The 26,248-nt window shown below is 38.5% G+C and overlaps 1 protein-coding gene and 1 pseudogene across 2 annotated transcripts in view; one reads left to right on the top strand and one right to left on the bottom strand.

Annotated features, from left to right (window-relative positions):
* Window positions 1-26,248, bottom strand: part of Ces5a (carboxylesterase 5A) — an 83,141-nt gene that overhangs the window by 39,374 nt on the left and 17,519 nt on the right. The window lies entirely within an intron of this gene.
* Window positions 7,947-8,858, top strand: LOC109694655 (BTB/POZ domain-containing protein KCTD3 pseudogene; annotated as a pseudogene).

Below are 26,248 nucleotides of genomic sequence, written 5' to 3'. Positions count from 1 at the left end.
GGTGTCTCGTGCTAACATCCACAAAAGACCATTGATGACAAGCTAGAAACTGTACAAATAGATGGAAAAAACTCACTTGAGGCATCAACCAGCCTCTCTCTTCACCCAAGCAGTGCTTGTACAATGAGTCCATGACTGGAGTGGCAATGGTGGCCAATATAAACTATATTTGGGCTCTGATTAACCAAGGCTGACCTAGGCAGAACTGCTGCTGAGTAGCCAGCAGCAAAAACTAATATGAGCCCTCAATCTGGTATGCTCTCTAAGTATGTATCAAAATCCATCTGGAAACAAACTGGTTGTGTCAGACTCTTCCCACTCTCTCATTCAGGAGCAGGAGAAGCATAGTAACCCATCTTTATCAGAATTGACATCCATTGCTTAATTTGCTAACACATGATTCCTTGTGATATCACCTTAGCAAAATGGACCTATTTTATAGTTTAAAATGAGACATGAAATAATAAACAAATAGCCATAGGCTCCACTGGCTGCATCAACTAGAATCAGTCGGCCTAACAGATCAATGGAATGGTCTATTAAAGATCAGTTAAGGTCTCAAGTTGGTAGAAACACCTTTCAGAGTGTTGGAATGTTGCACATAATTCGGTACAGTAGTCTCCCATTATCTGCAGTGGGTATGGTTCAAGTTCCTTAGTGGAAACATAAAACCATGGGTATACTGAGCCCTATGTATACTATGTTTTATAGGGCTTGGATCCATCAGGGATGAGGGTCTGGATCATTACACCAAGTAGACTGGGACTTAGGACATGTTCCAGCAGTGGATGCCAGCCTTGTTCTTCTAACTTTCTTGTACTGTCTTTTATGAAGATTGTAGCTGAGACCACCATGAAGACTCTACAGCAGTGTAAACTGGGAGGGATAAATAGATGTAAGTGGAGCAAGGAGTGGACTGTAGCAAATATCTATGGTATTCCATAAAAATTCCCTTGGCCCCTCTGATTTCAGCTGCAGTTGTTATGGACTCACTTACTTCATGTTGCTATGTTCCATTTCAATTATGTGCCACGCAGATTTTTCTAATGTTGTGAAAATCTATCTGGCTCATGCATAAATGTAGTCTAGAAGTAGCTAATTTCCCTATGAGCAATCTTTATTCAGTTAGTTGTTCAATAAATCCCAGTAGAATCAAGAACCCCGTTGACAGCCAGGTGTGGTAGCTCAAGCCTGTAATCTTAACTACTCAGCAGGAAGAGATCAGGTGGAGCACTGTTTGAAGATAGCCCAGGCAAAAAGTTCTGAAGACCCCATTTCAATTAATAAAAGCTGGGATGTGGAGGTATACACCTGTCATCCCAACTTCACAGGAAGCTTAAATAGGAGGATCATGGTCTAGGCCAACTCAGGCATAAAGCAAGATCCTATCACAAAAATACCCAAAGCTAAAAGGGCTAGGGGCTTGGCTCCGGTGGTACCATACCTGCCTTGCAAGTGCAAGGCCCTGAGTTCAAACTCCAATGTTTCCCCCAAAAAGAACCCCACTGACAACAGAAATCTCAACAAAATACTCATGTATTTGCTTTTCCTCCATTATCCTAGCTCACGCTCCCTGGATAGGGAGGAAATCCTCATTCTGGGATTGTCTCCTAAATAAAGTATCTGAACCTAAGTCTTTGTCTCAGGCTCTGCATTTAGGATGATCCAAACTAAGATTTCTATTTCCAGTCATTGGTTGTATCAGTCCCTGTGGTAAGATTTTGCCATCATTGTCACATTGAATTTTCACAAAATGCTTTGGGGTTGATCCTGTTGTTACTCTATTTATAGATGAGAAGACTAAGAAACAGTGAGGTTAAGAGAAGTTTACACAGCTAGTGAGTGGAAAAGCTGATCCTCAGATTTGGATATATCTGACTCTCGTTTCAATCGTTATGCCCATCAGCCTCAGATACGGACTACATGAAGGCAGAGACATTTTGGATTCACTTTGACCCCAATGACCAGCTCAGAGCCTGACAGAGCACTACTTTAGTAACTGTTACATTTAAAATTATGAATGTGCTTCTCTCACCAATTTGATAGTTAAAGGGGAGAGCTTTACCCAAGGTGGCCTGGAATAACACAAATCCAGCACAATACTCAATCCTGACGCCTACTAGAAATCTAAGGCCCCAAACTGGGTAGGTGGGGGAAAAAAAAAGATGTTTTTCTTTCCTTTCTTCTCTTATATAACATTCAACACAACACTTCACCATTTATGTCAGAATATTTTCCCTCATAATAAGCAATTCTCCAATGAACACCACATGAATGTCCTTTAACTCAATTCAATTCGGATTATCAACCTGAAGACAGCATCAGATCCTACTGGTTGAGGGCTCAGTTCCACAAAACTAAACTACACCCTGTGTCAGATGGCAGCCATAAGTGTAGGGTGCAACCTGGACTTTCCACCAACTGGCTCTAAATTGGGATTCCTATGACCCCCTCCATGGATTGGATTGATTTGCTTAAGTGACTTATAGAACTCAGGGAAACACTTTACTTATGCTTATACTTTTATTACACAGGATATTACAAAAGGTAAAGATGAACAGCCAGATGGAAGAAATGTTCAGGGCAAGATATATGGGAAGGAATTTTGAGCTCCCATGCTCTCTCCAGGCACAAAACCTTCCATGAACTTCCATGTGTTCAGCTCTCCAAAAGCTTTTCCAGGCCACTCATTGGAGGACTTCATTATGTAAGCATGATTAGTTAAATCACTGGCCATTGATTATCAACTCAACATGTAGCCTTTCTCTCCACCAAGAGATTAGGGCAACTGAAAATTTTAACCTTCTAAATCACATGACTGAAGCTATCCAGGAGCCCCTCCTCCCACCCACCCCTTCACAAGTCATTTCATTATCATAAAAAAAGACTGAGAGTGATGACTCAGGATTCTAAGGATTTTAGAAGCTGTTTTCAGAAAACAGGTAAATACCAAATATATATTTTCAGTTCATAGAAGGCTAATCTTAAAATAGAAGCTCCTTACAGACTCTTGATAGGATTTCAGAACCAAATTATATTGACCGTCCAGCTGGGAGTGGATCAGAGTCACACTCACTAAAAGCAATTCCATCTAGATGCCTCTGTTAGTAGCATAGACTGAGTCTTCAGGGGCCCTGCAAACACCCAGGAAGAATGGACTTCCTCTATTTACTATATCAGGCTGAAAAAAGAATAAAAGCTACGGGAAAGTAAAGGAGGGCAAAGGAGACAGAAGCTTCAGATGGCAACCTAAGATTGCCTGAAAAAATAAAAGAAACTGAATTTATTGATTGTAGGAAACATTCAGTTGGGGAAAAAAAATCAAATCACCTAATCTGAAATTTCAGAACATTCAAACATGCTTGAGACACCACAATATTCCAGACTTGAACTAGATAATTCTTTCATTTTATTGTTTGTGAAATCTGAAGTGGTAAATGTGGAAGGCAAAGCCTGGCAAACATTTAAAGATCAATTAATGTCAATTTTGCAAGAACTGTTTCAGAGACTAAAAAAGTAATGAATACTTTTCAACTGCTTTAATGAGACCTATGTAACCTTCATTCCAAAAGCCACCAAGGACCTTATGAGAAAATGAAAATTAAATATAGTTATCTCTTATGAACATATGTGAAAAAAAATCTTTTAAAGTATTAGCAATTCAAATCCAGAAATATATAAAAGCACACATCACAACCAACTGAGGCTTATTCCTGGTGTTACTAGACTCAAGGCCATCTACTCGCTGCTTGAAGGTCAATGCTCAAGAGATACAGTCAGTAGGAAGGCAGTCAGTTTACTCAAGGTCCTACCCTGGAAGGTGAAGGGAAACACTGTGGTTCCCAAAATAAGGGCCACCTTAGGGAACCCAGGGGCACAAAAGGGCTTTTACAGAAAGGGAAAGGAAGAGCAGGGAGGTAAAGGGCATGAAGACCACGCTGTCATGCGGGCTCAATAACCATCCCCAACATTTAGATGATTCTCTTTCTCTTTTCTACCAGAGCATATTTGCAATAATAGTTGACATTTGTCTTCTAGACCAGTCCATGTAATTTTTTAGACAAATACATTATCTTCCTGAAAGTTAAACATTATTCTACTTTTAATTGAAGAATAAGATTCACAAGTCTTGGAACCATATTTTGATGTTAATCTGAAAACCCTCAGATATTCTGGGTTCTGTGTATCTACAGAAAAGCTACTGGTTAATAAGTTTCATAGCTTGTGTCTTTTTAGTTCCTCATCCTAGGAATAGCTAACCTTGCAGTTAGTCATTAAGATAATAAAGTGCATCTTACCATTGGAGAACAGGGTAGAGAGCAAAAGGCTGTAGTCAGAGAAGTCATCTGTAGCTCCCAAGCTGGTGGAAAACTAATAATACAATGCTCAGCTGTGTACCTTAAAAAATCAGTGATTTTTTAAAGTCGACTAGAGGCAACAGAAACTATAGGGTTTATTTAGGTTTTCCCTTGGTTTTACTGGTATGCAAGGTTGGTTTAGCATTTGAAACTCAATCAATGTAGTTTACCACATTACAAAATTCTCTACCAAGAACTTAAACAGTCATAATTTTGACTTTCCAAGGTTGAAAACTTTTTTTTTGGCATAATTCTGCTTATAAAAGCACTCATAGAGTGTTGGGACAGAGAAGATTCTTACAGTTCCTGTTGTAATAAGAAGTAAACTCTGGCTCAATTTTCATAATTAACTATTTTTCTTAAAACCATCAAAGAACTGTGGTCACAGAGAAGGCTAATTGAGCTAAACTCCACAGAGAGAACAAGCTGTCCCTAAATGAATGCAAATGAATATGGATGAGTACAGTTATATCTTCAGGAGAGGTTGCCAAGTTAGGGTCACAAATAAGTAGGAGAAAAATGGGTAACAGGAAGGTAAAACAGGTCCTGTCTGGGGGTTGGTACCAGTGGGTAAGATATAAGGAAAGGATGTAAGAGTGTGAATGTGTGGAAATATTGTGTACTCATATATGAAAGCAGAAAAATGAGATATTGTTGAAACTATTCCAGGAACGGGAGAAGGAGAGATAAAGGAGAATGATGGAGGCGGTGAATTTGACTATGATACATTGTGAAAACTTTTGTAAGTGTCACAATGTACCCCCAGTACAACAATAATATAATAAAAATAAATAAATAAATAAATTTTAGAAAAAATAATTGGTAGAATAATGAGCCTAATACAGGCAGGGCATTTTTTAAAGACAAAGACAAACCATCTCAGCTTATAAAGCCAAATGTGGTTTAGCCCAACACACTGAAGTCTGGAAAAGTATCAAACACAGGCTTTCTGCTATCAACTCCCAATTCTCCTCCACAGAAATTCTGCTGAGTGAACAGCGACACTGAGAATCTGAGGAAAATGTTAGAAAACAGAGCGGAATCTTACCTACTCACAGTACTTGCTGCATATCAAAGCCCCACTGAAGGGAGAGACTTGAATTCGCCTTCAAGACATTAGAGACTAGAGGTCATTTATGACTAACCAAAGTCTCAAACCTAGCTCAGTTCAATTTCTGATTAGATTGATCAGATCAGCCCTATTTACAATACCTGGTATAAAGCAGAAAAAAACATATGAATCATGAAGAAATAAGAAAGTATGACCTAGAACTGAAAAAATAAATGAGGCCAAAAGAAGCAGTTCTCATAAATGACAAAAATTTTGGTATTAACAGAACTTCAAATAAACTTTACGAGTACCATTATAAGCACATTAAAGAATTCAGAAAGGACACTGGACAAAATTAATGAAAAGATGAAGAATTTCAGCAGCAAATGAAGACTCTACAGGAAACCAAATGAAAGTTCTAAAGCTTAAATATAAAATACATGAAATAAAGAATGAATTCAATGGGTTTAATAGTAGATTGAACTAAGCTACAGAAAGGATTAGAAAAGTTGAAAATGGGGCAGGGGGCGATTGCAAGTATTCTAATTGAAACACAAAGTAGGAAAAGAAAGAAAGGCAAACAGAAGCATTGAAATGTAATGAATGGTCTAATATATGTACAGTTAGAGTCTAGAAGAAGTCAGGTGTGGTATATTCTTGGCACTTAGGAAGCAGAAGCAGGAAGATTGTAAGTTTGAGGCAACCTGAGCTACATAGAAAAATACTGTCTCAAAAACAAATAATAAAAGTAAACTCTGGAAGAGAAAAGAGAGAGAATGAAGCTGCAGAATGATCTGAAAAAGCAATAACTGAAAAATGGATAAAAGACATAAAACTAAGAGTCACAACAAACTGAGCAAAATTTATTTCGAGAAAAATATTGCATCTTAGTTCATCATAAACAATTTCTGAAAACCAAAGCTAAAAATATATTACCAACAGCCAGGAAATAAAAGACACACTGAGTTCTATAAAAAGAAGTAAGGATGGTGACTATTTTCATTAGAAAGAGTGGAAGTTTGAAGATTTTTTTTAAATGATGAAAGGAAAGGGACTGTCTATTCAAAATTTTATATAGATAGACCCTTCAAGAATGAAGAAAATAAAGACATATTTGGAGGGGGAAAGCTGAGACAGAATGTGTGACCAGGAGACCCACAATGGCAAAAATCATTTAAAAAAATTTTGTAGGAAATGTGGAGTGACATCAGAAAAAACAGTTCACTAGAGAACTCCAAGGACCCATTCTTTCATAAAACAGTAAATACACTGGCAAAAACTGTCAGAATAAATTTTATCTGAGCTCTCGAAACTACTCAAAGCTTTATAATAATCAGACAAACATTTAATCCAGAAAAAAGTGACTGAATCTTTGGTAGGAGAATTTTGTGCCATTTTCGTACCCTCCCCCACTACCTAGTTCTCTGGGTGGGTCTCTTGTACCAGAGGGAGTGGGTGGGGGGTTTCCAAATTAAAGAATTGTGATCATTTGTTTTTACCTCTCTGGTGGTTCTTCTAGGAACTAGCTGAAAAAAATTTTGCTCCTATTTGGTTTAACTCAGGACTTTCCCTGAAAGGTGGAGAAGGGACTAACCTGGGAACTTTTGTCAAAAAGTATTTCAAGATGCTTCCAATTGGGACAAGGAATTCCAAGTAGAGAAAACAATAGACATACCAAAAAGCTGGAGAGGACAGCCTAGGGAGTGAGAAATTCTAGAGGCTAGGGCTTTGAAAACTCTTATGTTTCTTGGACTCCAGAAGCCTGTGTGCATATCAAGAGTGGGATGATCTCATGTATTCTCTTCCCAGTAGACGAGACTCTTACAAATAGTTTGTTAGTCATAGGAAAAACTTTCTGGATAAACACTTGTTGATCATCTTGCTCTCCAAATGGCCCTATGTTGTTTCCAGAGGAATAGCTACCATGACTTTTTGTCTCTCCCAAAGACAGTGTCTTGAAAGATGCTAAAGGAGTAGAACCTGGCCGAGTACAGATTATTCTTCTGAATAGTGTCACTGTCTGTGTCTGGACATGATTGTTATCTGCACAGATGGACACAAGATGCTTTTCTGACAGCATGATTTTTGTAACTGGATTTCGGTGAACTGTGAAAGCCTGAAAAGGCTGAGGACCCTACCCAACTGAAGGCTCATGATAGAGTTCAGTAATAAGAAGTCCATTATCCTTCATTCATAAAGGGAATTTCTGCATATCTGTGTAATATATTGATCCATTGCTGCATCCCAGCAGAAGGGATAACCCAGCAGTGTCATACTAGTTATAAGAAAAACATCTTGAGCCTGCCAGTGCTAAGTGACACCATTCCACACCTCCACCTTCCCTGTGTGACTTGTGGCCACCAACTGATTACTGATAAAGAAGAGGGCATCCGCAGGAACACCAAGGCTGAACACTCCAATTTTACTTCCACTTCCTCCATCTTGCACACTCTATAGGATGATGGTGCTTTCTGAGGCCAAAGAAACCATTTTGTCTTTCACATTTAAAGCCACTCGTTCAATTTTCCAATCTAAATATGGGCTTACAAATACTTGTTGCCATTGTGAAGAGAATATGTGAGATCCAAGCTGTTGACTGTACTACAATATCCTCATTTACAATGAGAGAATGTGAGGGATCCAGTAGCTGGGCTCAAGGTCAAAGCACTGCTTGTTTACAGGCCACACAGATGGCAGCATTCAAATGTGGGTTCTGACCACTGCTATGGATATGGTTAACAAAAGTGAAGATAAGGATACAGGTGGTCCAACTGCAGAAGAGCTACTCAAATTACTAGACAACTGTGATCTGAGTACATCTCTCTGTGCTACTCCTAACATTTGTCCAGCAACTTCTGTGGTTCAGCATAGCTGCCTATGAGAATCAATTTTAGCCTCTAGCTTCAGCACCATGAGACTATCCATGAAACCACTACTTATGGCTCCATGAGGCCTTACAGAGAGAGTTCTTTGTTAGCCAGGGCAAGAAGGACTGAGAGCTTTCACAGATACAGGGACTTCCAGACTATTAATCTGAACAGAACTGTAGAAAGAACCATCCTCAAAAATGGTAACTGGTGCCCAATACAAGCTGAAGTGAAGGGGGCAACAGAGGAATGTAATGTATCTGAGAGCAAGTCTTCTGGAACAGAAATAAAAACGTTGAAAGAATTAGATAATGGACTGGAAGTGCATAAAATAGCTGAAGTTTTTCAGAATCCAAGAAAAGGTCATCAGAAGATGGAAATAAAGGAGAGATAAGGAAGAGAGGAGGATTTGAATGGGGAGGATTCCTTGGAAGAAAAAACGTTCCCTATCTGGCCTCATCACCAAGTACTTCTGATGGTGGAACTGACTCACCTGGTACTGCATCCCCATCTCCTACAAAGACCACTCTGTCTCCTCAGCATAAATAAAGTGATTCTTCAGGTCAATAGTACAGCTTGTGAAAACTCACCAAAATGAATGGTAGTTTTGTTAACTTTAGATGAATATTAAAGTTTCCTGGATTTCAACACATTAGTTTTTACACAAAAACTTTACAGGATAAAATTGGACTTCACTGAGTATCTTTTTAACAGAATTACCTGATAAAGAGATATAGTAATCATCTCTTGGCATTTTGAATTTTTGTGTTTTACAAGCACATGTAACAGATTATTTGTAAAGCAGGAGTCCATTTTAATGTTTAGCCACTCGTTGGTTTTGTTATAGTACCATGTCTTATTAGGATAGTATCCACATGGGTAAGTATCCTTTAGAGCATGTGAACCAATGGACTGCATTCCTGATCTTCCTGATTGTCTTGCAATGTTATCTCAAGTGACTCATGTGATTTTCCTTGGAACTTGGGCTCTCGACCCTTATTGTGACTGCAAAGTATTTACCCGGTATTTGATGAGGTGTTATATTTGTGATAAAATATCATGTAATTCACAAACACTATTTATGTTGACTACTAAGTTCCACTATGTTGTAAGAACTTGAGGTTCATTTTGTTTTAATTGTGGGTCATTTTCTGATTCTCATATTGGGAGTTCTTAAATCTTAGCATGCATCACCAATATTCAGTGCCAACAGTCCATGTTTTTAAGTCGGCATAATTGTCTATGTTTGAAGAGATGAAGTAAAAATAATAATCAAGGTCAAAACCTTGAGTGTTCAGAAGGGAAAATTCTCAGCTGCTACTCTGTCTTGCTATAGCAGCCACCATATTTTTTCAGTGTTAATAATCAAGATAATTAATTGTGGCCATTGTGCTATACTTTGGGACTATAATTCTGGATTTTTGGCTAAATATTTTGGCTCTTGTAAAAGTGGTATTTTTAATATATTTTGAGTTTTAAAAGCAAAAGAAAGAATATTTTCAAGTTTGTACAAATAAGCTAAGTTTAAACTTAAATCATTAAGCATTTATTGGTGAATAATATGGATAATCCCATTCCAAGAAATATAACAAATAAATGAAGTTGAAATTTTAAAAAAGAGTGAGATGATCACTCAACAAATACCTGTGAGCACCAAGGTTCTCACTTCTGGATGACCTTCAGGTTCTGCCCCAACACAAAGTCAAGGCTAATGCAGAGTATAATAGCTTAGCTGAGTGAAGGTATGCCTTAACACAGAGAGCACAGCTGCAAAGACTAGGACGTTTTAGTTGCTGTGATTTTATTATTGTCTTATATATTCAAAGAAATTTCTGTCAACATCATTAATTGACTTCTAACCTAACCAAAGACTTTACTGGCTGCATAGAACAAAGATCACAAACTTTACAAAATTAGTTTATAAAAGTCATTAAACAAACAAAACAAACCACAAGCATGTTTCACCAAAACAGAATATAGAAAAATTTGAAGAGGAAACACAGGAATTCAGGAGTTTAAAAGTATAATAACTGAAATGAAAAGTTCACTATAGAGGCTCAACAATAATAGGTTTTAGTGGCAGAATACTATGAGAACTTGAAGACAGATTACTTGAGATTTCCCAATCTGAGGAGCCCAAAGAAAACAAACAAAGCTCAAGACTGTGGGACATCCCAACATGATGAATATGAGGCCTAGAAGTAGAGAACAGAGAGAGGAAACATAAAAGAAAATAGTTGAAGAAATAATGTCTAAAACCTTTCTAAATTTGATTTTTTGAAAAAATACATAAATCTACACAGATCCCAAGAAGCATTAATTTTTAAAATTCGTACTTAGATATATTATCACCAAACTAAAAGACAAAGAGGGACTCCAGAAAGAAGTGACTCATCACATACAAGCTCTGCTAAATAAGATTAGTAGCTAATTTTTTATCAGAAACCATGGAGGTTGCAAGACAGTGGGGTAACATATTTGAAGAGATGAAAACCAAAAAGGTCAACTAACGCTTCTATATATAGCAAACCTATGCAGGAAGAAATTAAAATATTCTTGCACAAACAAAAATGAATATACTTTATCACTAGTAGATCTGTCCTACAAGAAATAATATTGTCCTTCAGGATTAAGGACAGTAGACAAAAATCCAAATTTACATGAAGAAATAGAGAACACCTAGGCAAACCACATAAATACATGTTTCAGTATTGATGTAGTTTTAATGCCTATTTTTTCTAAGTGACTTAAAAAGTAAGTCTGTAAAATAATAACTATAATTGATGTTGGATGCACATAATGTTTTTAAACATTTTCTGGCAGTAACAACACATAAAAGAAGAGCAAAACTATATCAAAGGAAAGGTTCCATATATTATTGCAACTGAGTTGGTATTCATTCAAACTAGATTGCTATAAATTAAGATGCTAATTGTAATCCCTAGAGAAACCATGAAGAAAATAATGGGAAATATATAGTAAAAACTGAGAAGGGAAACAAAATGGTACACTAAAAACACCTATGTGACACAAAATAAGTCAAGAAGGGAGGAATAGACAAAAGTACAAATACATAAACACAAAGAGCAAAGTGGCAGAAGTAAAGCATCCCTTATCTATAACATTATATGTAAAAAGATAAACTCTCAATGTAAAAGGCAGAATTTAGGAGAATGGATAAAAATATATGAACCAACTATATGCCATCTATAAGAGACTCAGTTTATAACCAAAGATACAAATAGGTTAAAAGTGAGAGAATTGAAAAAGATATGCCATGAAATCAGAACCAAAAGAGATCTGGAGTGGCTATGCAAATTTAAGACAAATCAACTTTAAGACAAAATGTTTTATAAGGAATAGAGAAGAACATACACCATGATAAAGGCTCAGTCAATTCACCAAGAAGATACAACAATTATAAACATGCATGCACCTAACAATAGAGTTCCCACATATCTGAAGTAGAAATTCCCAGGATTAAGGAGAGAAATATTCATACAGCAATAATTGAAGACTTTAATACCCTGATTTCAATAATGAATAGAACAGACAGAAATAAAAGATTCAAAAAATAATACAAACCAAGTAGGCCTAATAGATGTGTATAGTACACTCTACCAAGACTGCAGAATCCACATTCTTCTCTAGTGAATTTGGAAAATTCTCCATGGCATACCTAATATGTTAGGTCACAAAATAAGTTTCAATAAATTTTAAAAGTTTCAAATCATACAAAATATCTTTACAATCACATGAAATGAAAATTGAAGTAAATACCAAAAGGAATTCATCAATTCTGCAAGTGTATGACATACAGTCAAAATACTCTTAAATAACATGTTGGTCAAAGAAGTCACAAGAGCATTAGAAAATATTTTGAGATAAATGACAACAAAAGCACAGCATGCCACTATAAACTTCTGAAGAAAGAGATTGAGGAAGACTATAGAAAGTGGAGAGATCTCCCATGCTCATGGATTAGTAGAATCAACATGGTAAAAATGTCGATACTCCCAAAAGTAATCTACATGTTTAATGCAATTCCCATCAAAATTCCCATGACATTCATTAAAGAGATTGAAAAATCTACTGTTAAATTTATATGGAAACACAAGAGGCCACGAATAGCCAAGGCAATACTCAGTCAAAAGAACAATGCAGGAGGTATCACAATACCTGACTTCAAACTATATTACAAAGCAATAACAATAAAAACAACATGGTACTGGCACAAAAACAGACATGAAGACCAGTGGAACAGAATAGAAGATCCAGATATGAAGCCACACAACTATAAGCAACTTATCTTTGACAAAGGAGCTAAAAATATACGATGGAGAAATAGCAGCCTCTTCAACAAAAACTGCTGGGAAAACTGGTTAGCAGTCTGCAAAAAACTGAAACTAGATCCATGTATATCACCCTATACCAAGATTAACTCAAAATGGATCAAGGATCTTAATATCAGACCCCAAACTCTTAAGTTGATACAAGAAAGAGTAGGAAATACTCTGGAGTTAGTAGGTATAGGTAAGAACTTTCTCAACGAAACCCCAGCAGCACAGCAACTAAGAGATAGCATAGATAAATGGGACCTCATAAAACTAAAAAGCTTCTGTTCATCAAAAGAAATGGTCTCTAAACTGAAGAGAACACCCACAGAGTGGGAGAAAATATTTGCCAATTATACATCAGACAAAGGACTGATAACCAGAATATACAGGGAACTTAAAAAACTAAATTCTCCCAAAACTAATGAACCAATAAAGAAATGGGCACATAAACTAAACAGAACTTTCTCAAAAGAAGAAATTCAAATGGCCAGAAAACACATGAAAAAATGCTCACCATCTCTAGCAATAAAGGAAATGCAAATTAAAACCACGCTAAGATTCCACTTCACCCCTGTTAGAATAGCCATCATCAGCAACACCACCAACAACAGGTGTTGGCGAGGATGCGGGGAAAAAGGAACCCTCTGACACTGTTGGTGGGAATGTAGACTAGTACAACCACTCTGGAAAAAAAATTTGGAGGCCACTTAAAAAGCTAGACATTGATCTACCATTTGATCCAGCAATACCACTCTTGGGGATATACCCAAAAGACTGTGACACAGGTTACTCCAGAGGCACCTGCACACCCATGTTTATTGCAACACTATTCACAATAGCCAAGTTATGGAAACAGCCAAGATGCCCCAGCACTGACGAATGGATTAAGAAAATGTGGTATCTATACACAATGGAATTCTATGCAGCCATGAAGAAGAACGAAATGTTATCATTCGCTGGTAAATGGATGGAACTGGAGAACATCATTCTGAGTGAGGTTAGCCTGGCCCAAAAGACCAAAAATTGTATGTTCTCCCTCATATGTGGACATTAGATCAAGGGCAAACACAACAAGGGGATTGGACTATGAGCACATAATAAAAGCGAGAGCACACAAGGAAGGGGTGAGGATAGGTAAGACACCTAAAAAACTAGCTAGCATTTGTTGCCCTTAATGCAGAGAAACTAAAGCAGATACCTTAAAGCAACTGAGGCCAATAGGAAAAGGGGAACAGGTACTAGAGAAAAGGTGAGATCAAAAAGAATTAACCTAGAAGGTAACACCCACGCACAGGAAATCAATGTGAGTCAATGCCCTGTATAGCTATCCTTATCTCAACCAGCAAAAACCCTTGTTCTTCCTATTACTGCTTATACTCTCTCTACAACAAAATTAGAAATAAGGGCAAAATAGTTTCTGCTGGGTATTGAGTGGGGGGAGAGGGAGGGGGCGGAGTGGGTGGTAAGGGAGGGGGTGGGGGCAGGGGGGAGAAATGAACCAAGCCTTGTATGCACATATGAATAATAAAAGAAAAATGAAAAAAAAATAAATAAAGTTAACAAAATAAAATAAAATCATAAAAAAAAAATAACATGTTGGTCAAAGAAGTCACAAGAGCATTAGAAAATATTTTGAGATAAATGACAACAAAAGCACAGCATGCCACAATTTATGGGATGCAATTAAAACAGTGCACCTAGAGAAATTTATAACTATAAATGCTCACAACAAAAAAGAGTATCTCAAATCAATAACCTAATCTGCTACTTGAAGAACCAGGAAAAAAGAACAACTAAGCCAAAGCTATAAATGCCATGACAAAAAAAAGAAAATCTCAAATCAATAACCTAATCTTCTACTTAAAGCACCAGAAAAAAGAACAACTAATCCAAAGCAAGCAAAAAGAAGGAAATAAAAATATTAGAGTGTAGAGAAACAAAATAGAGAATAGAAAAACAATGAAGACAATCAACGAAAACAAACTCTGGCTCTTGGGGGGAAAACTGACAAAACTGATAAAACTTGTTCTACATTGACAGCCAACTCAAATTAGTAAAATAAGTAATGAAAGTAAGAACATGGCTAACAACTTTACAGAATTTTCTTCAGGCTGAAAGAAAATGACAAACCAAATACAATGCAAGTCTATTACCAAGCTCCTATAGGCACAGAAGTAAAATAAAGGGCAAAACGAGGGTTTTTTTTTTTTTAAGTTTTCTGTGTAATATAGCTAAAAAACTAAAGAGGAGAGCAAACATAGACAGGAAATATTTTATTAATTTAAAAGAAAGTATAAGTGGGGGGTTTCAACTCAAGTGATAAGAGTACCTGCCCAGCAAGCTCAAGGCACTGAGTTCAGGCTTTTTTTGCTCCAGCAAAAAAAGAAGTAAGAACAAGAAAAGAAACAGATGAGAAAAAATACAAACCCAAAAACAAAAAGGTATACCACAGATTTAATGGACATAGACTAAGCACCACAATTTAGGTACAGTAGATTTCAAGACAAGAAACATTGCCAGAGATTTTTAAAAAGATTTTTTTTTTGAGACAGGTCTCCCTATGTAGCCCAAGCTGGACTTAAACTCATGATCCTCCCAAATGATAAGAGATTACAGGTGTGAACGACCATACCTTTGCAGGGCCATTATTTTACTGATGGAAAGAAAATATAATGATGGGAAAAATATAAAGTTGTACCTTGGTATCTGTGTGAGATTGGTTCCAGAACACTACACACACTCCCACATACAAGGAGAGAGACATCTTCAGACACTCAAGTCCCTTATATAAAATGGAATAGTATTTGTATAGAACCTAACCACACACACCCTGCACTCTAAATCATCTGTAGATTGCTTTTAATGCCAAATACAATGCAAATTCTGTGATAACTGTTGTGTATTGTTTAGGGAATAATGAGAAGAAAAGAAAGCCTATACATGTTCAGATGCAAATTTTTTTAAATATTGTCTACCAGTAGTTAGTTGAACCTACTAGGTCAAATATTGACACAGATGCAGAGTCTACTTTGCTGGTAGGAATTAATATAGTAAAAACATCTTTGCAAAAGTGCTTAGCAGTCACCTACCCTGTGACTGAACCCATGGGTTTGGAAGGTTGACTGTAAAACAATCTTATTGTGTATGTACCTAACAATAAAAACTCAATATATGAAGCAAAAACTGAAACAGAAAACACAGTCATAGATAGAAATTTTTAACACCACCATCTCTCTACAATTATTAAAATAAGCAAAAAAATTCAGAAAAGATACAGATTTGAACAGCAAATCAAATTTGTCAATTTGATCCAATTGACACATATAGAGCACTACATTAACAACTCTAGGTTATACTTTTTTAAAAGTACATGAAATATTTATCAAACAATGTGCTGGGTCCTAGAGCAAGTTTTAATAAATTTTAAAGTACTAAAACCATGCAGATTATATTCTCTGAACACAATATAGAAATCAATAACAAGAAAGTAATTAGAAAATTTCTAAATCCTTAAAAGTTAAGCAACACACTGCCAAATCACCCAGATATTAAAGAAAAAGATCACAAGGGAAATTAGACAATGGAGTTCAGAGTAGGTTGGATTCTTAGGTAATATAAATGGATTTACTCACCCAAAACGTCAAATACTCAAGAATATATTAGATGGAATATTTGACTCTGTATTAAGACTACAAATATTGCTATGAGAAACAAAAGACCTAAATAATTGAAGAGATGAACTATCTTCGTAGATTCAAGAATACAATATTATTAAGATGTCAGTTCTCTCAAATTGAACTGTAGAGTAAGTTCAATCCAAATGAAAACTCCATCAGGCTTGTTTTGGTTTTGATAGAAATCAAAAAGGAAGTTCTAAAACTTATATGGAATACCGAAGGACATTGAAATATGCTGGAAGACTTAACACTATCCAATGTAAAGACTTACTATAATGGTATCTTCACCCTAACTCATCACGCACAAAAATTAGCTTAAGATTAATCATGGACTTAAATGTGAAAATTAAACTATAAGACTTTTGGAGGGAACACAGGAGATATAGAACAGGCAAAAAGATCCTAAGAGAGAAACACTTTGATAATTTTGATGGTATTATACCTAACATTTTAAAATATTCAGTTTCTAACTTTTGATAATAGGAAAAGAACATTAATTCTTTCTATATTGAATATTAAAATGTCCTCAGTAAAGAAAAATAATAAATTATACTTTATAAAAGCTAAAAACTTTTGGTCAGTCATGATGGTTGAATGCTTGTGGCCCTAGCTGGTTGGGAGGAGAAGGCAGGAGGATTGTGAGTTCAAGGCTAGTCCAGGCGAAATAGCAAGATCTACTCTCAAAAACAAAAAATACAAAAGGGCTCTAGGGGACAGAGGTTCAAGTGGTGGAGCACTTGCCTACCAAGCAGAAGTCCCTGGTTTCAATTCCCAGTACCCCTCCCCGAAAAAGGAAATAAGGTACCCAAATAGCTAATCAGCACTTGAGAAAGTGCTCAAAACCATTCATTATCAGAGTAATGTGACTAAAACTGCTGCGAGTCCCACTATACACCCACCAAAAAGGCTAAAAATAAAAAAAAATTAAAACTAACTATATCAAATGTTGGCAATGATGCAGAGTATACATTGCTGGTAGGAGTTAAAATGGTAAAAAAAAATGTAAAACTGCTTAGCTGTTTCTAATAATTAAACATCCACCTACCCTATGAATGAACAATTTATCTCCTAGGTGAATAACCATGAGAAGAAATAAATGCATGTCCACAAAAAGACTTATACAGGAATGTTCATGGCAGCTTCACTTCTAATAATCATAAACTGGAGACATACCAATGTTCTTCAACAGGTGAATGTAGAAACAAATTGTGGTGCATTCAAATTATTGAATACTAGTCAGCTGTAAAATCAAAGAAATTATTAACATATGACACTATCTGGATGAATCTCAGAAATATTGTCTTGATTAAAAGAAGCCAAACACAGACAAACAAATGTGAAATATGGTGATGGCATTCAAGATGGGGTAACAGGTTGGAACTGTTATGGAAAAACAGAATATTTTGAAGTTATACAAATGTTTTGTGTTATGATCTGGTGATCAATAAATGAAAATAGAGATACATGAATCTGAACGCTTGAGCTGTTTGTTTCCTGCTTGGTAAATTTTATTTCAATGACTTGCTGACAGATAAGTAATTAGGGTCCCATTTTTAAAGATTTTGCTGAGCCATGAACCCAGGGTGTTGGAAGTCAAAACCATTTCTGTATTCACTCACTGTCAAACTCATGTCACCACAGCTTCAGTTTGTACTCTGGTACTCACACAAAACAAAATACTTTACTGAATACATAAGCCCATCTCAACATGCTCCAAAAGTCAACTGCTGGATTTGGTCAGCTCTTCATAACTGATACCCAGTGGCTACAACCCTCAAAACACTGTGGGCCATTCCAAAAATTGTACGTATCACAACTGACAGCAGTCCAAGTTCACTCATCAATCCATTTGAATCCTCTCTAATTCTCACTAAGAAAGAGCAGATCAAGAAGGGGTCTACTTAAGAGAACAGGTGAAGTACATAGACTGCACATAGCAAGTACGTGAAAATCCTAATCCACACACTCAGGAGCATCATAAACAGTATATTCTCATCTCACTCAGATTAATTTCTGTGTCAAATGGCCATCAACACCCTGGAAAAGTGAATCCCCTGCTACCATCACCTGTTTCCAGATCCAAGCTCTGGATCCATACTTGCTCACTGTTCTGTGCTTCTGCTCTTTCTGGTCAAATTTGAGACCAGATTCTTCTTAATGTTCCGTTTGTGTGCTCTCTTTCCTTACAGTGTATTTGGTGTAAGAGAGTGCGTTAAGGCACAAATGAACTCACAGCACAGACTGACCCAGAAATCACAAGCCTAAAAAGGTTCATGAGCATGACTTTTCACCATTCTACTAAAGGCTAAAGCTTTTGAAACTCAGAAGTCCAGAATCTTCCATTTTTGCTATTTTATGCTAAACCATTCTTCCCTGGAACAATGCATGCAGAATTGGGAAAAGAGCCAATGGGTACACGGAATGAAGGAGAATGTAAAATAGCGAAACATTATTTTTCCATCTATTCTTGGAGAGTGTTGACGCCTCCCATTGACTTCACTGAATGCTAATATGCACAAGACTCTGGGCAGGAGGACGGGAGGGATATAGAGGGACATAAGGCATAGAGATTTCCTTACAGAACTTAAATTCAAGTAAAGAACTTACCATTAGGGCAGGTAACTCTAATAGAAGATGGGATATGATAAGTGCAACTGGGAGTTGTACAGATATAGGGTGCAAAGAAAGACAATACAGATAAGCTGAGTTAACTGTGTTAGTCAGCTCTCTGTCACAGCAAAATACCTGAGATAATCAATTTAAACAGGAAAAGTTTATTTGGGCTCACAGTTTTGAAGATTTTCATCCATGATTAGCTGGTCCTATTGCTTTCAGTCCTGTGGTAAGGCAATACATCGTGATGCGAGCACATTATAAAACAAGCTGTTCACCTCATGGTAACCAGAAAGTGAAGGTTTGAGAATGATAAAGAGACTAGCATTTCACAATCCCTTCAAGGTTACACACTAATGATCTAAATACCTCCCACCAGACCCAACCACTTAAAGGTTCTACCATCTCCACACTGTGGACCAAGCCTTTACCACATAGGCCTTTGGAGGATATTCAAGGTCAAAACTATAACAACAACCTGGAAGATCCCTTATTTTCTGCCTTCATAGCCATTGGATCAATGGTTTCAGGGCTCCTCAGTGGAGAGTTCCCAGCCCCAGCCTTGTTTTCAGCACAACCTTGAGAGTATTTTCTACTCTACCCTTACTCTTTGAGCTTCAGACCATATCATCTAAGCCCAAAGGGTTGCAGGGCCATGTCAAAGGAGAAAGTATGTTTCAATCTCTGTCCTAAGGAAGGCTGAATGAATGAGAAAGTGTTCCAGGAGCTTTTTGGAGTAAATCCCAAATTTGTCAATACATATCTATATCTATATCTACATCCTTGTGTAGTTACCTTCTACACTGTCTCTGGGCTTGGCCAGAGGGATGATGAACCTCACGTGAATCAATGGTTCCAAGGAGGACTAATGTTTGACAAGCAGGTGGCCCTGCAAGCCCTCTCCCCCCACCTCACGCCTTTTAGCACTGAAACCCAGGAGTGATGACCCAGTCTCCAGAGTTGGGGAGCAAGTTGAAGAAACTCCGAAATGTTAAAGCGTAGTGTTGCCACCAGAGCAAGGGCCCTGTCTCCTAACTTGGCATTATCAACATTAAAAAATATTACATTTTTGTTTTAATCTTGGGATAGTTACCTTACTACACTCTTCTTTATTTGCCATGATTGTCTTGGGTGTCAAACTCTAAAGATTCAGCTCCTTTCAACTGGATGAAATTGGTTATTTAAATTACTTATGAGGATTCCTATTACTATTATACGACCATTATGCAATACTTGCTGTTTTGTAATTATCATGGCTTCCACTGTACCACATGCCACACATACATTACTTTATTTAATCCTTCTGTAACTGGATGAAGTGGGTATTATTATTCCCATCTTACAAATCAGAAAATTAAGGCCTAAGAGAAATAAGTCTGAGCTTCCAAGTCTGAGCTTTTATTCACTACTATCCAGTGCAAATTTGTCATTTAAGGCAACAAGTATAGCTGCACAGATTCCAGGAGAGATACAATCAGAAAGGGATGGATGTGACCAAAGCCGGGTCCTCCTCTATGTAGGCAAGGGGATGCTGAGTATTAGAGGCAGACAGAGCTGGGATCAGGACCCAGGTTCCCAACTCCCAGCAAGTGTCTTCTCTATAAAGGTGGTAGATAGAGATTTCTCAGTTTCCTCTGTGAGGTGCCAATATTACAATCTGCCAGATGCTGTGGGCTAACAGGGGCATGCACTGTCTCCTTTAATCCTCATGACCCCTTTAAATATGGCAAAATAATTGCTTAGACAAGTTAGTATCTCTCTCAAGGTCATGGAGCATTTACAACTCCATTAGGAGCTCCCACAGCAGCCGTGGGGCCTGAGCAAAGCTCTGTTTCTTCATCTACAAAATTCAGATTCTAAGCCTTCTTTATGGAGTAATTGGGAAGAATAACTCACATGGCCTATTTGATCCCATACACAGTGCCCTGTTGGAAAGCAGTCATGAGGGTGGTCAGGCCTCAGTGTTGTTACCTTCATGCCCCCATCTTCCTGGTCACACCATTTTCTGAGGGAGCCCCAGTCTCTCCCACAGTGACTTGAAACTTGGCTAGACCAGCGTTGTCTCCTGGGGACATGTGCCTTTATGAGGACAAACCTTTCTACCATAGTTGGTGCCAGCCATTCAAAGGAGGTCTCCTTTCTGAACTTCCATTTTCTGGTCTGTTGAAATGATCTTCTGGAGCTTGGGGGATTTTGTTCATTTCCCAGATAGGTATTAAGTGTGTCAGATCTGCCGTGACACTTCATTTTGAGTCTTCCTTCTTTAAGATCTCTTATTTAACTGCAAATGTCTTTCCCCAAAATGAAAAGAATAACATCTTTTTCTGGTTATAAAAACAGTTCACGCTCATTGTAAGCAAAGTTTCAAACAATGCAGAAAAAATAAAACCCACTTAAATCCTGTCCTATCAATCTATTCCCTCTTGATACCTTATAGCAGCTTTTCAGAGTTTCTTGAAGCTCCTACAGGCGATTTTAGGTGCATGAACTCAAAGAATCTTCACTATTTGCTTTTATTTTTTAAATTGATATGTACAGTGTGTAGTATACATACTGAAAAGAACACAAATGCTCAGCACACAAATCAATTTTTATTCATGTTGTCACACTGCACACTGCAGAACATGGAGCCTTCCCTGAGTCCCAAAAGATTTGCTGTCATTGCCAGTCCACCAGGACAGCCACTACTCTGACTTCTGTTGCCATAGGTTAGCTTGGCTGCTTTGAACTTTCCACTATAGAACTTGCATTTGACTTTTTCAATTTGACCTGGTCTGGCAGATTTGCTTATTTCATGGCATATAGCAGCAATTCATTCTATTTCATTGCTCTGTAGTGTTCTATTGCAGGTACACACCCCAATTTATCCTACAAATACATTTATTTATTCTACAAACATGAGCACTTGAGTTAGTTGTAGATTTTAACTACTACAAATAATGTTGTTGTGAATGGAAAATTATCCTTTCTTTTGTGGTTCTGGAAATTGAGCCCAGAGCCTCACACATGCTAGACAAATGATATCCCTCTTGAGCCATCCCCTCAGTCTTTTTGTTTTGTATTTTGTTTTTGAGATGGGGTCTTGCTAACTTTGTTGGAGCTGGTGTCAAACTCAAGATCCTCCTTCTTCATACTCCTGAGTAGTTGGGATTAGTCTGTACCATCATGCCAGACTATTTTGCTTGCTTGTTTTTTAGATGGAGGCTAGCCTGGAACTTTCTATGTAGCCCTGGATGACCTCAAACTTGTGACATTCCTGCCTCAGCCTCTCCAGTACTGAGATTATAGGCATGACTCACCACACTCAGCTGCAAATTAGCTTTTAAAGCCTAATGACATGTGTCATTCATAAGTGTTTCTTAAGCAAAAAAGAAAACACAGAAGTAGGTGTCCCATGCTGGATCTTAGTTTCCCCATTGTACATGGAAAGGGTCTCTCACAGTCCTTCCTTCAGAGCACTGGATGATTTGGGGTGTTTGTCTCTGCATCCAAGCATTTACCTAGCTCTCTCCAGTTCAAGGCAGACAGACATCCACAGGACTGGTCCCTTCTGTTTATGTATTGACTGACAAGGAAGACCAAGTATCTCCTAAAAGAGGCAAAGCAAATCTTCTTTTGGTCCCCTTCTAGGACTATTTCTTACCTTTCTGCAAAAAACACCATCCCTCAGCCCTGGCCCTTCAGAGACACTAATGAGCAGAGCACTCCCCTGCCCCTGGCTTCCTGCTGGCCTCCTCCTTTCCAGGCAAAGTGCTTTGTTTTCTACAGAGGACAGAAGGGAAGAGTCCCCTAGCTTTAGATACTCTTGGCTTGCACTTAGGCAGGCAGAGCACTTAGCAGTCCCCTGGGGACCCAGATGGAGAAGAACAGAATGAGAGCTCTTTCCAGAGCTAGGACATGGAGAAAAGGGGGGCTCATCTAAGGGCACAGGCTGCTGCTGTGCCCACAACTCACAGAAAGTCTGCCCTTGTGAATGCATTCTTGGGATAAGCTCTACTCTCTCCAGAAGGGTAAAATTGACATTACAAGTAAGGGCCTTTTCATGGAGTTTCAGAGAGTTTCTGAGATAAGAGTCTGGGATCCTAATGGACCTCAGATTTGTTTATTACTCCACCCCTGGGGCAGAGCACTTGCCTGATCAACCTTTCCAGAGACACTCAGCCTCCAGCACTTACTCTAGGTCCCAACTCCAGAACCTTAAAGAGACATCTAGGCCAAGCCTATCTAGGAAGGGAAAGGGCAGCCCAGACTTGTGGCACAGAATGGATAAATCCCTCTCAGAATAGATGTGGGAGTTGAGATCATGTTTTCTTGTTGCCATTATGATTAAAGACTTCCTGGAGGAGGCTTCCAGGTCAGAAAGGCTAGATAAAGCAGCTTCTTGCCCTTCACATCCTTCCTAGCTGGGAACCAGGAACCCCAAGGAAGCTTCTATGGTTCCCTCCACAGTCTCTAATTAAATATCTGACCCTGGATCCACATGGAAGTTGTTTTGGATGTGTGTGTGTGTGTGTGTGTGTGTGTGTGTGTATGGTGCTGGGGCTTGAACTCAGGGCCTTCACCTTAAACCACTCCACCAGCCCTTCAGCCCTTTTTTGTGAAGGGTTTTTCCCTTCACAAAAAAAAAGTTTCTCAGGAACTTTTTGCCCAGGGTTGGCTTCAAACTGCGATCCTCCTGATCTCTGCCTCCTGAGTAGCTAGGATTACAGATGTGAGCCACTGGAACCCAACTACACATGGGAGTTTTGAGCTAAGAGATGCCAGGGCTCCGAGTGTGTCAGAGCTTAAGAGCTGTCTCCTAAAACACTGGTTGGTCAGAAGAGCCTTAAGGGCCACAGAGACTGGATCAAACTCCTTCCATCTCCCCTCTATCCTCACCTTGTAACAGTTTGATTGGGTAAAGCAGTCCACAGAGGTGACTTTGCCCTCTTGGGGACATTTAGCAAGGTCTGGAAGTATTTTTTGTCACCATAACTAAGAGCATCCATTGGGTAGAAACCAGAGGTGTCACTAACCATTCTACAGGGCAGTCCCCTGCAATTATCTGGCTTGAAAGTTCCATTGTGCTAAGACTTAGAAACCCTGGACTAAAGTATATGATATTGCCTATTTTTGACTTATTAAAATAGTGAAGTCATATGATTTATTTTGGGTTTCAACAGATTTCTATTGAAGAAAGGGCTCCAAAGTATTTTTTAATTGCAAACCATTAATCAAACTCAAACACCTCTTCATACAGATGGCAACAATGTGATCCAGGAATTTCCCAAGGTCACACAGCAGTGAGTTGGGGTCCAGACTCCAATGTAGGCCCCCTTCATCCTATTAACCCTTCCTGTCAATCCAGAAACCTGACCTTCTTTGCAGGCTTGTTCTCCAATGACAGAAAATGGCTTTTCCCTCCTTGCTGCTCTAATGCCTTGCCCCAGGAGAAATTCCAGAGAGAGAGTTGTTTCTTACCAAAAACTTGGGATGACATTCATCCAAAACTCAAAAGAAAATCTGTTTGCTTGAAAAGAGAAAAGGGGGAACAAAAGAAGCTTATCCCCAAACAGCCATGCAAAGTGAGGCCAGCTGCAGGGAATTAGGCAAGATTAATACCCACTCACATTAACCAAGAGAGAAAAGGCATGAGTAGCGCACTGGGAATGACAAGGCTTCCATCTCAATGAATACTAGCTTTGCCTCCAATGGGCAAGGAGCCTTTCACTCTGATAGAATGAGCCCCTGCCATCCCATCATTAAAGCCTGGGCATGGGCATGCCAGAGAAGAGGGAACTTATCTTCCAGGGAAAGTGAGATATGGGATGCCACGGCCACTCCTGGGGGTTGAGGACCCACACTCTCTCATAAAGTCTGCTGTCAGAGTGCAGAAGGGCCTTGGAGATCATCCAGAGGACATGGATCAACTGAGCGGGGTGGATATGAGGTGAGGGGCAAACTTAACCTCACTCTGCAGCCAGGGAGCAGAATGGAGGTTCACCTGCCAGCTTGTAGTTAACTTGCACACACTAGTTTTAAGTCCAGGGCCTTACTCAAGTATTCAAACACTTTTTTAAAAAGTACGTGCAGTGAGGACCAAAGTTAATAATATTGATTTGGAGATCGGTGTGATGGTGCACACCTATGATCCCAGCACTTGGGAGGCTAAGGCAAGAGCATCCAGAGTTGGAGGCTAGCCTGGGCTATATAGAAAGACATTGTCTCAAAAAAAAAAAAAAAAAAAGAAGAAGAAGAAGAAGTCCACTGGCAGAGTGGCTTAAGTGATAGAGTACCTGCTTAGCAAATATGAGGCCCTGAATTCAAACCCCAGTACCATCCAGAAAAAAAAAGTCCAAGAAAAGGTGGCTATCTACGAGGAAGTAAGCCCTCACCAAACACCAAATCTGTCTGCACATTGATCTTGGATTTCCTAGCCTCCAGAACTGTGATAAACAAAATTCTGATTGTGTAAGAAAAAAGTTAAATGGAGGAAGTGTTCATCTATCCTATATCCTGATCATATGATGGGGAAGTTGAGGCACAAGGAGAGGAAGGAGTTTGTCTGATTTGAGGAAGGAGCTGCCCGCCTCTCCCTTACCCAGTCGAGGGTCCTTTCCCCCAGACAAGAAGGGAAATAAAGGCAGCAAACAAATACTTTGTGGGAACACTATTAAAATTTTGTTTCATTTTGTTTTTAAAGCTTCACATAAGTTAAAATAAACCCATGGATAAAAAATACACAAAGCTTCCTAGCCATACAGTTTGGTAACCAGATTCCCCATCCTCAGTGAGGAAGACTTTCTATTACAAAATGCACCTGCTAGGCTGGGACCATTGCTCAGTGGTAGAGTGTTTGCCTAGCATACTCAAGGCCCTGTTTGGTTCCCAGCCCTGCTGGAAAGCAAAATGCACCTGCCCTTCAGCTCTGGTCTCTCAGACTTCCTGTTTATGGAGATGTCATTTATCTTCCTGGTCCACCAGGACTCACTTACCCAGATCTGAATCTCTCCAGCTTCCTTCTGGCAGTTTCCATGGCAAATATTTATGCCTCCTCCCATGATATATGTAGGATATAGGCCCACCAAAGAGATCTTCCAAACGATTTTTCTGACCCCACTAGAATTGTTTCTCTTTTCCTTTTATATATCAGTGGATTTTACTTTCATTTTGAAGCTGACAATTAGATTCCAGCTGTTCTGGGTTTGTCTGTCTGTCAGCATGTGGTAGCCAGTTACAGCCAAAATTCCCTGTCCTTGTTCCTTTCAACAAGGAATGACAGAAGGGCTGTAATGAGGAACTGGAGAGTTGACCCTCAAATAGAGCCCATCCCCTTTGATCTAAGCTTTTTGCAAGTTTGGATGCT

This window comes from Castor canadensis, chromosome 15, assembly GCF_047511655.1.
Source record: "Castor canadensis chromosome 15, mCasCan1.hap1v2, whole genome shotgun sequence".
Classification (NCBI taxonomy): domain Eukaryota; kingdom Metazoa; phylum Chordata; class Mammalia; order Rodentia; family Castoridae; genus Castor; species Castor canadensis.
Note: the sequence above shows the minus strand (reverse complement) of the source record. Positions and strands in the feature narration are given on the sequence as shown.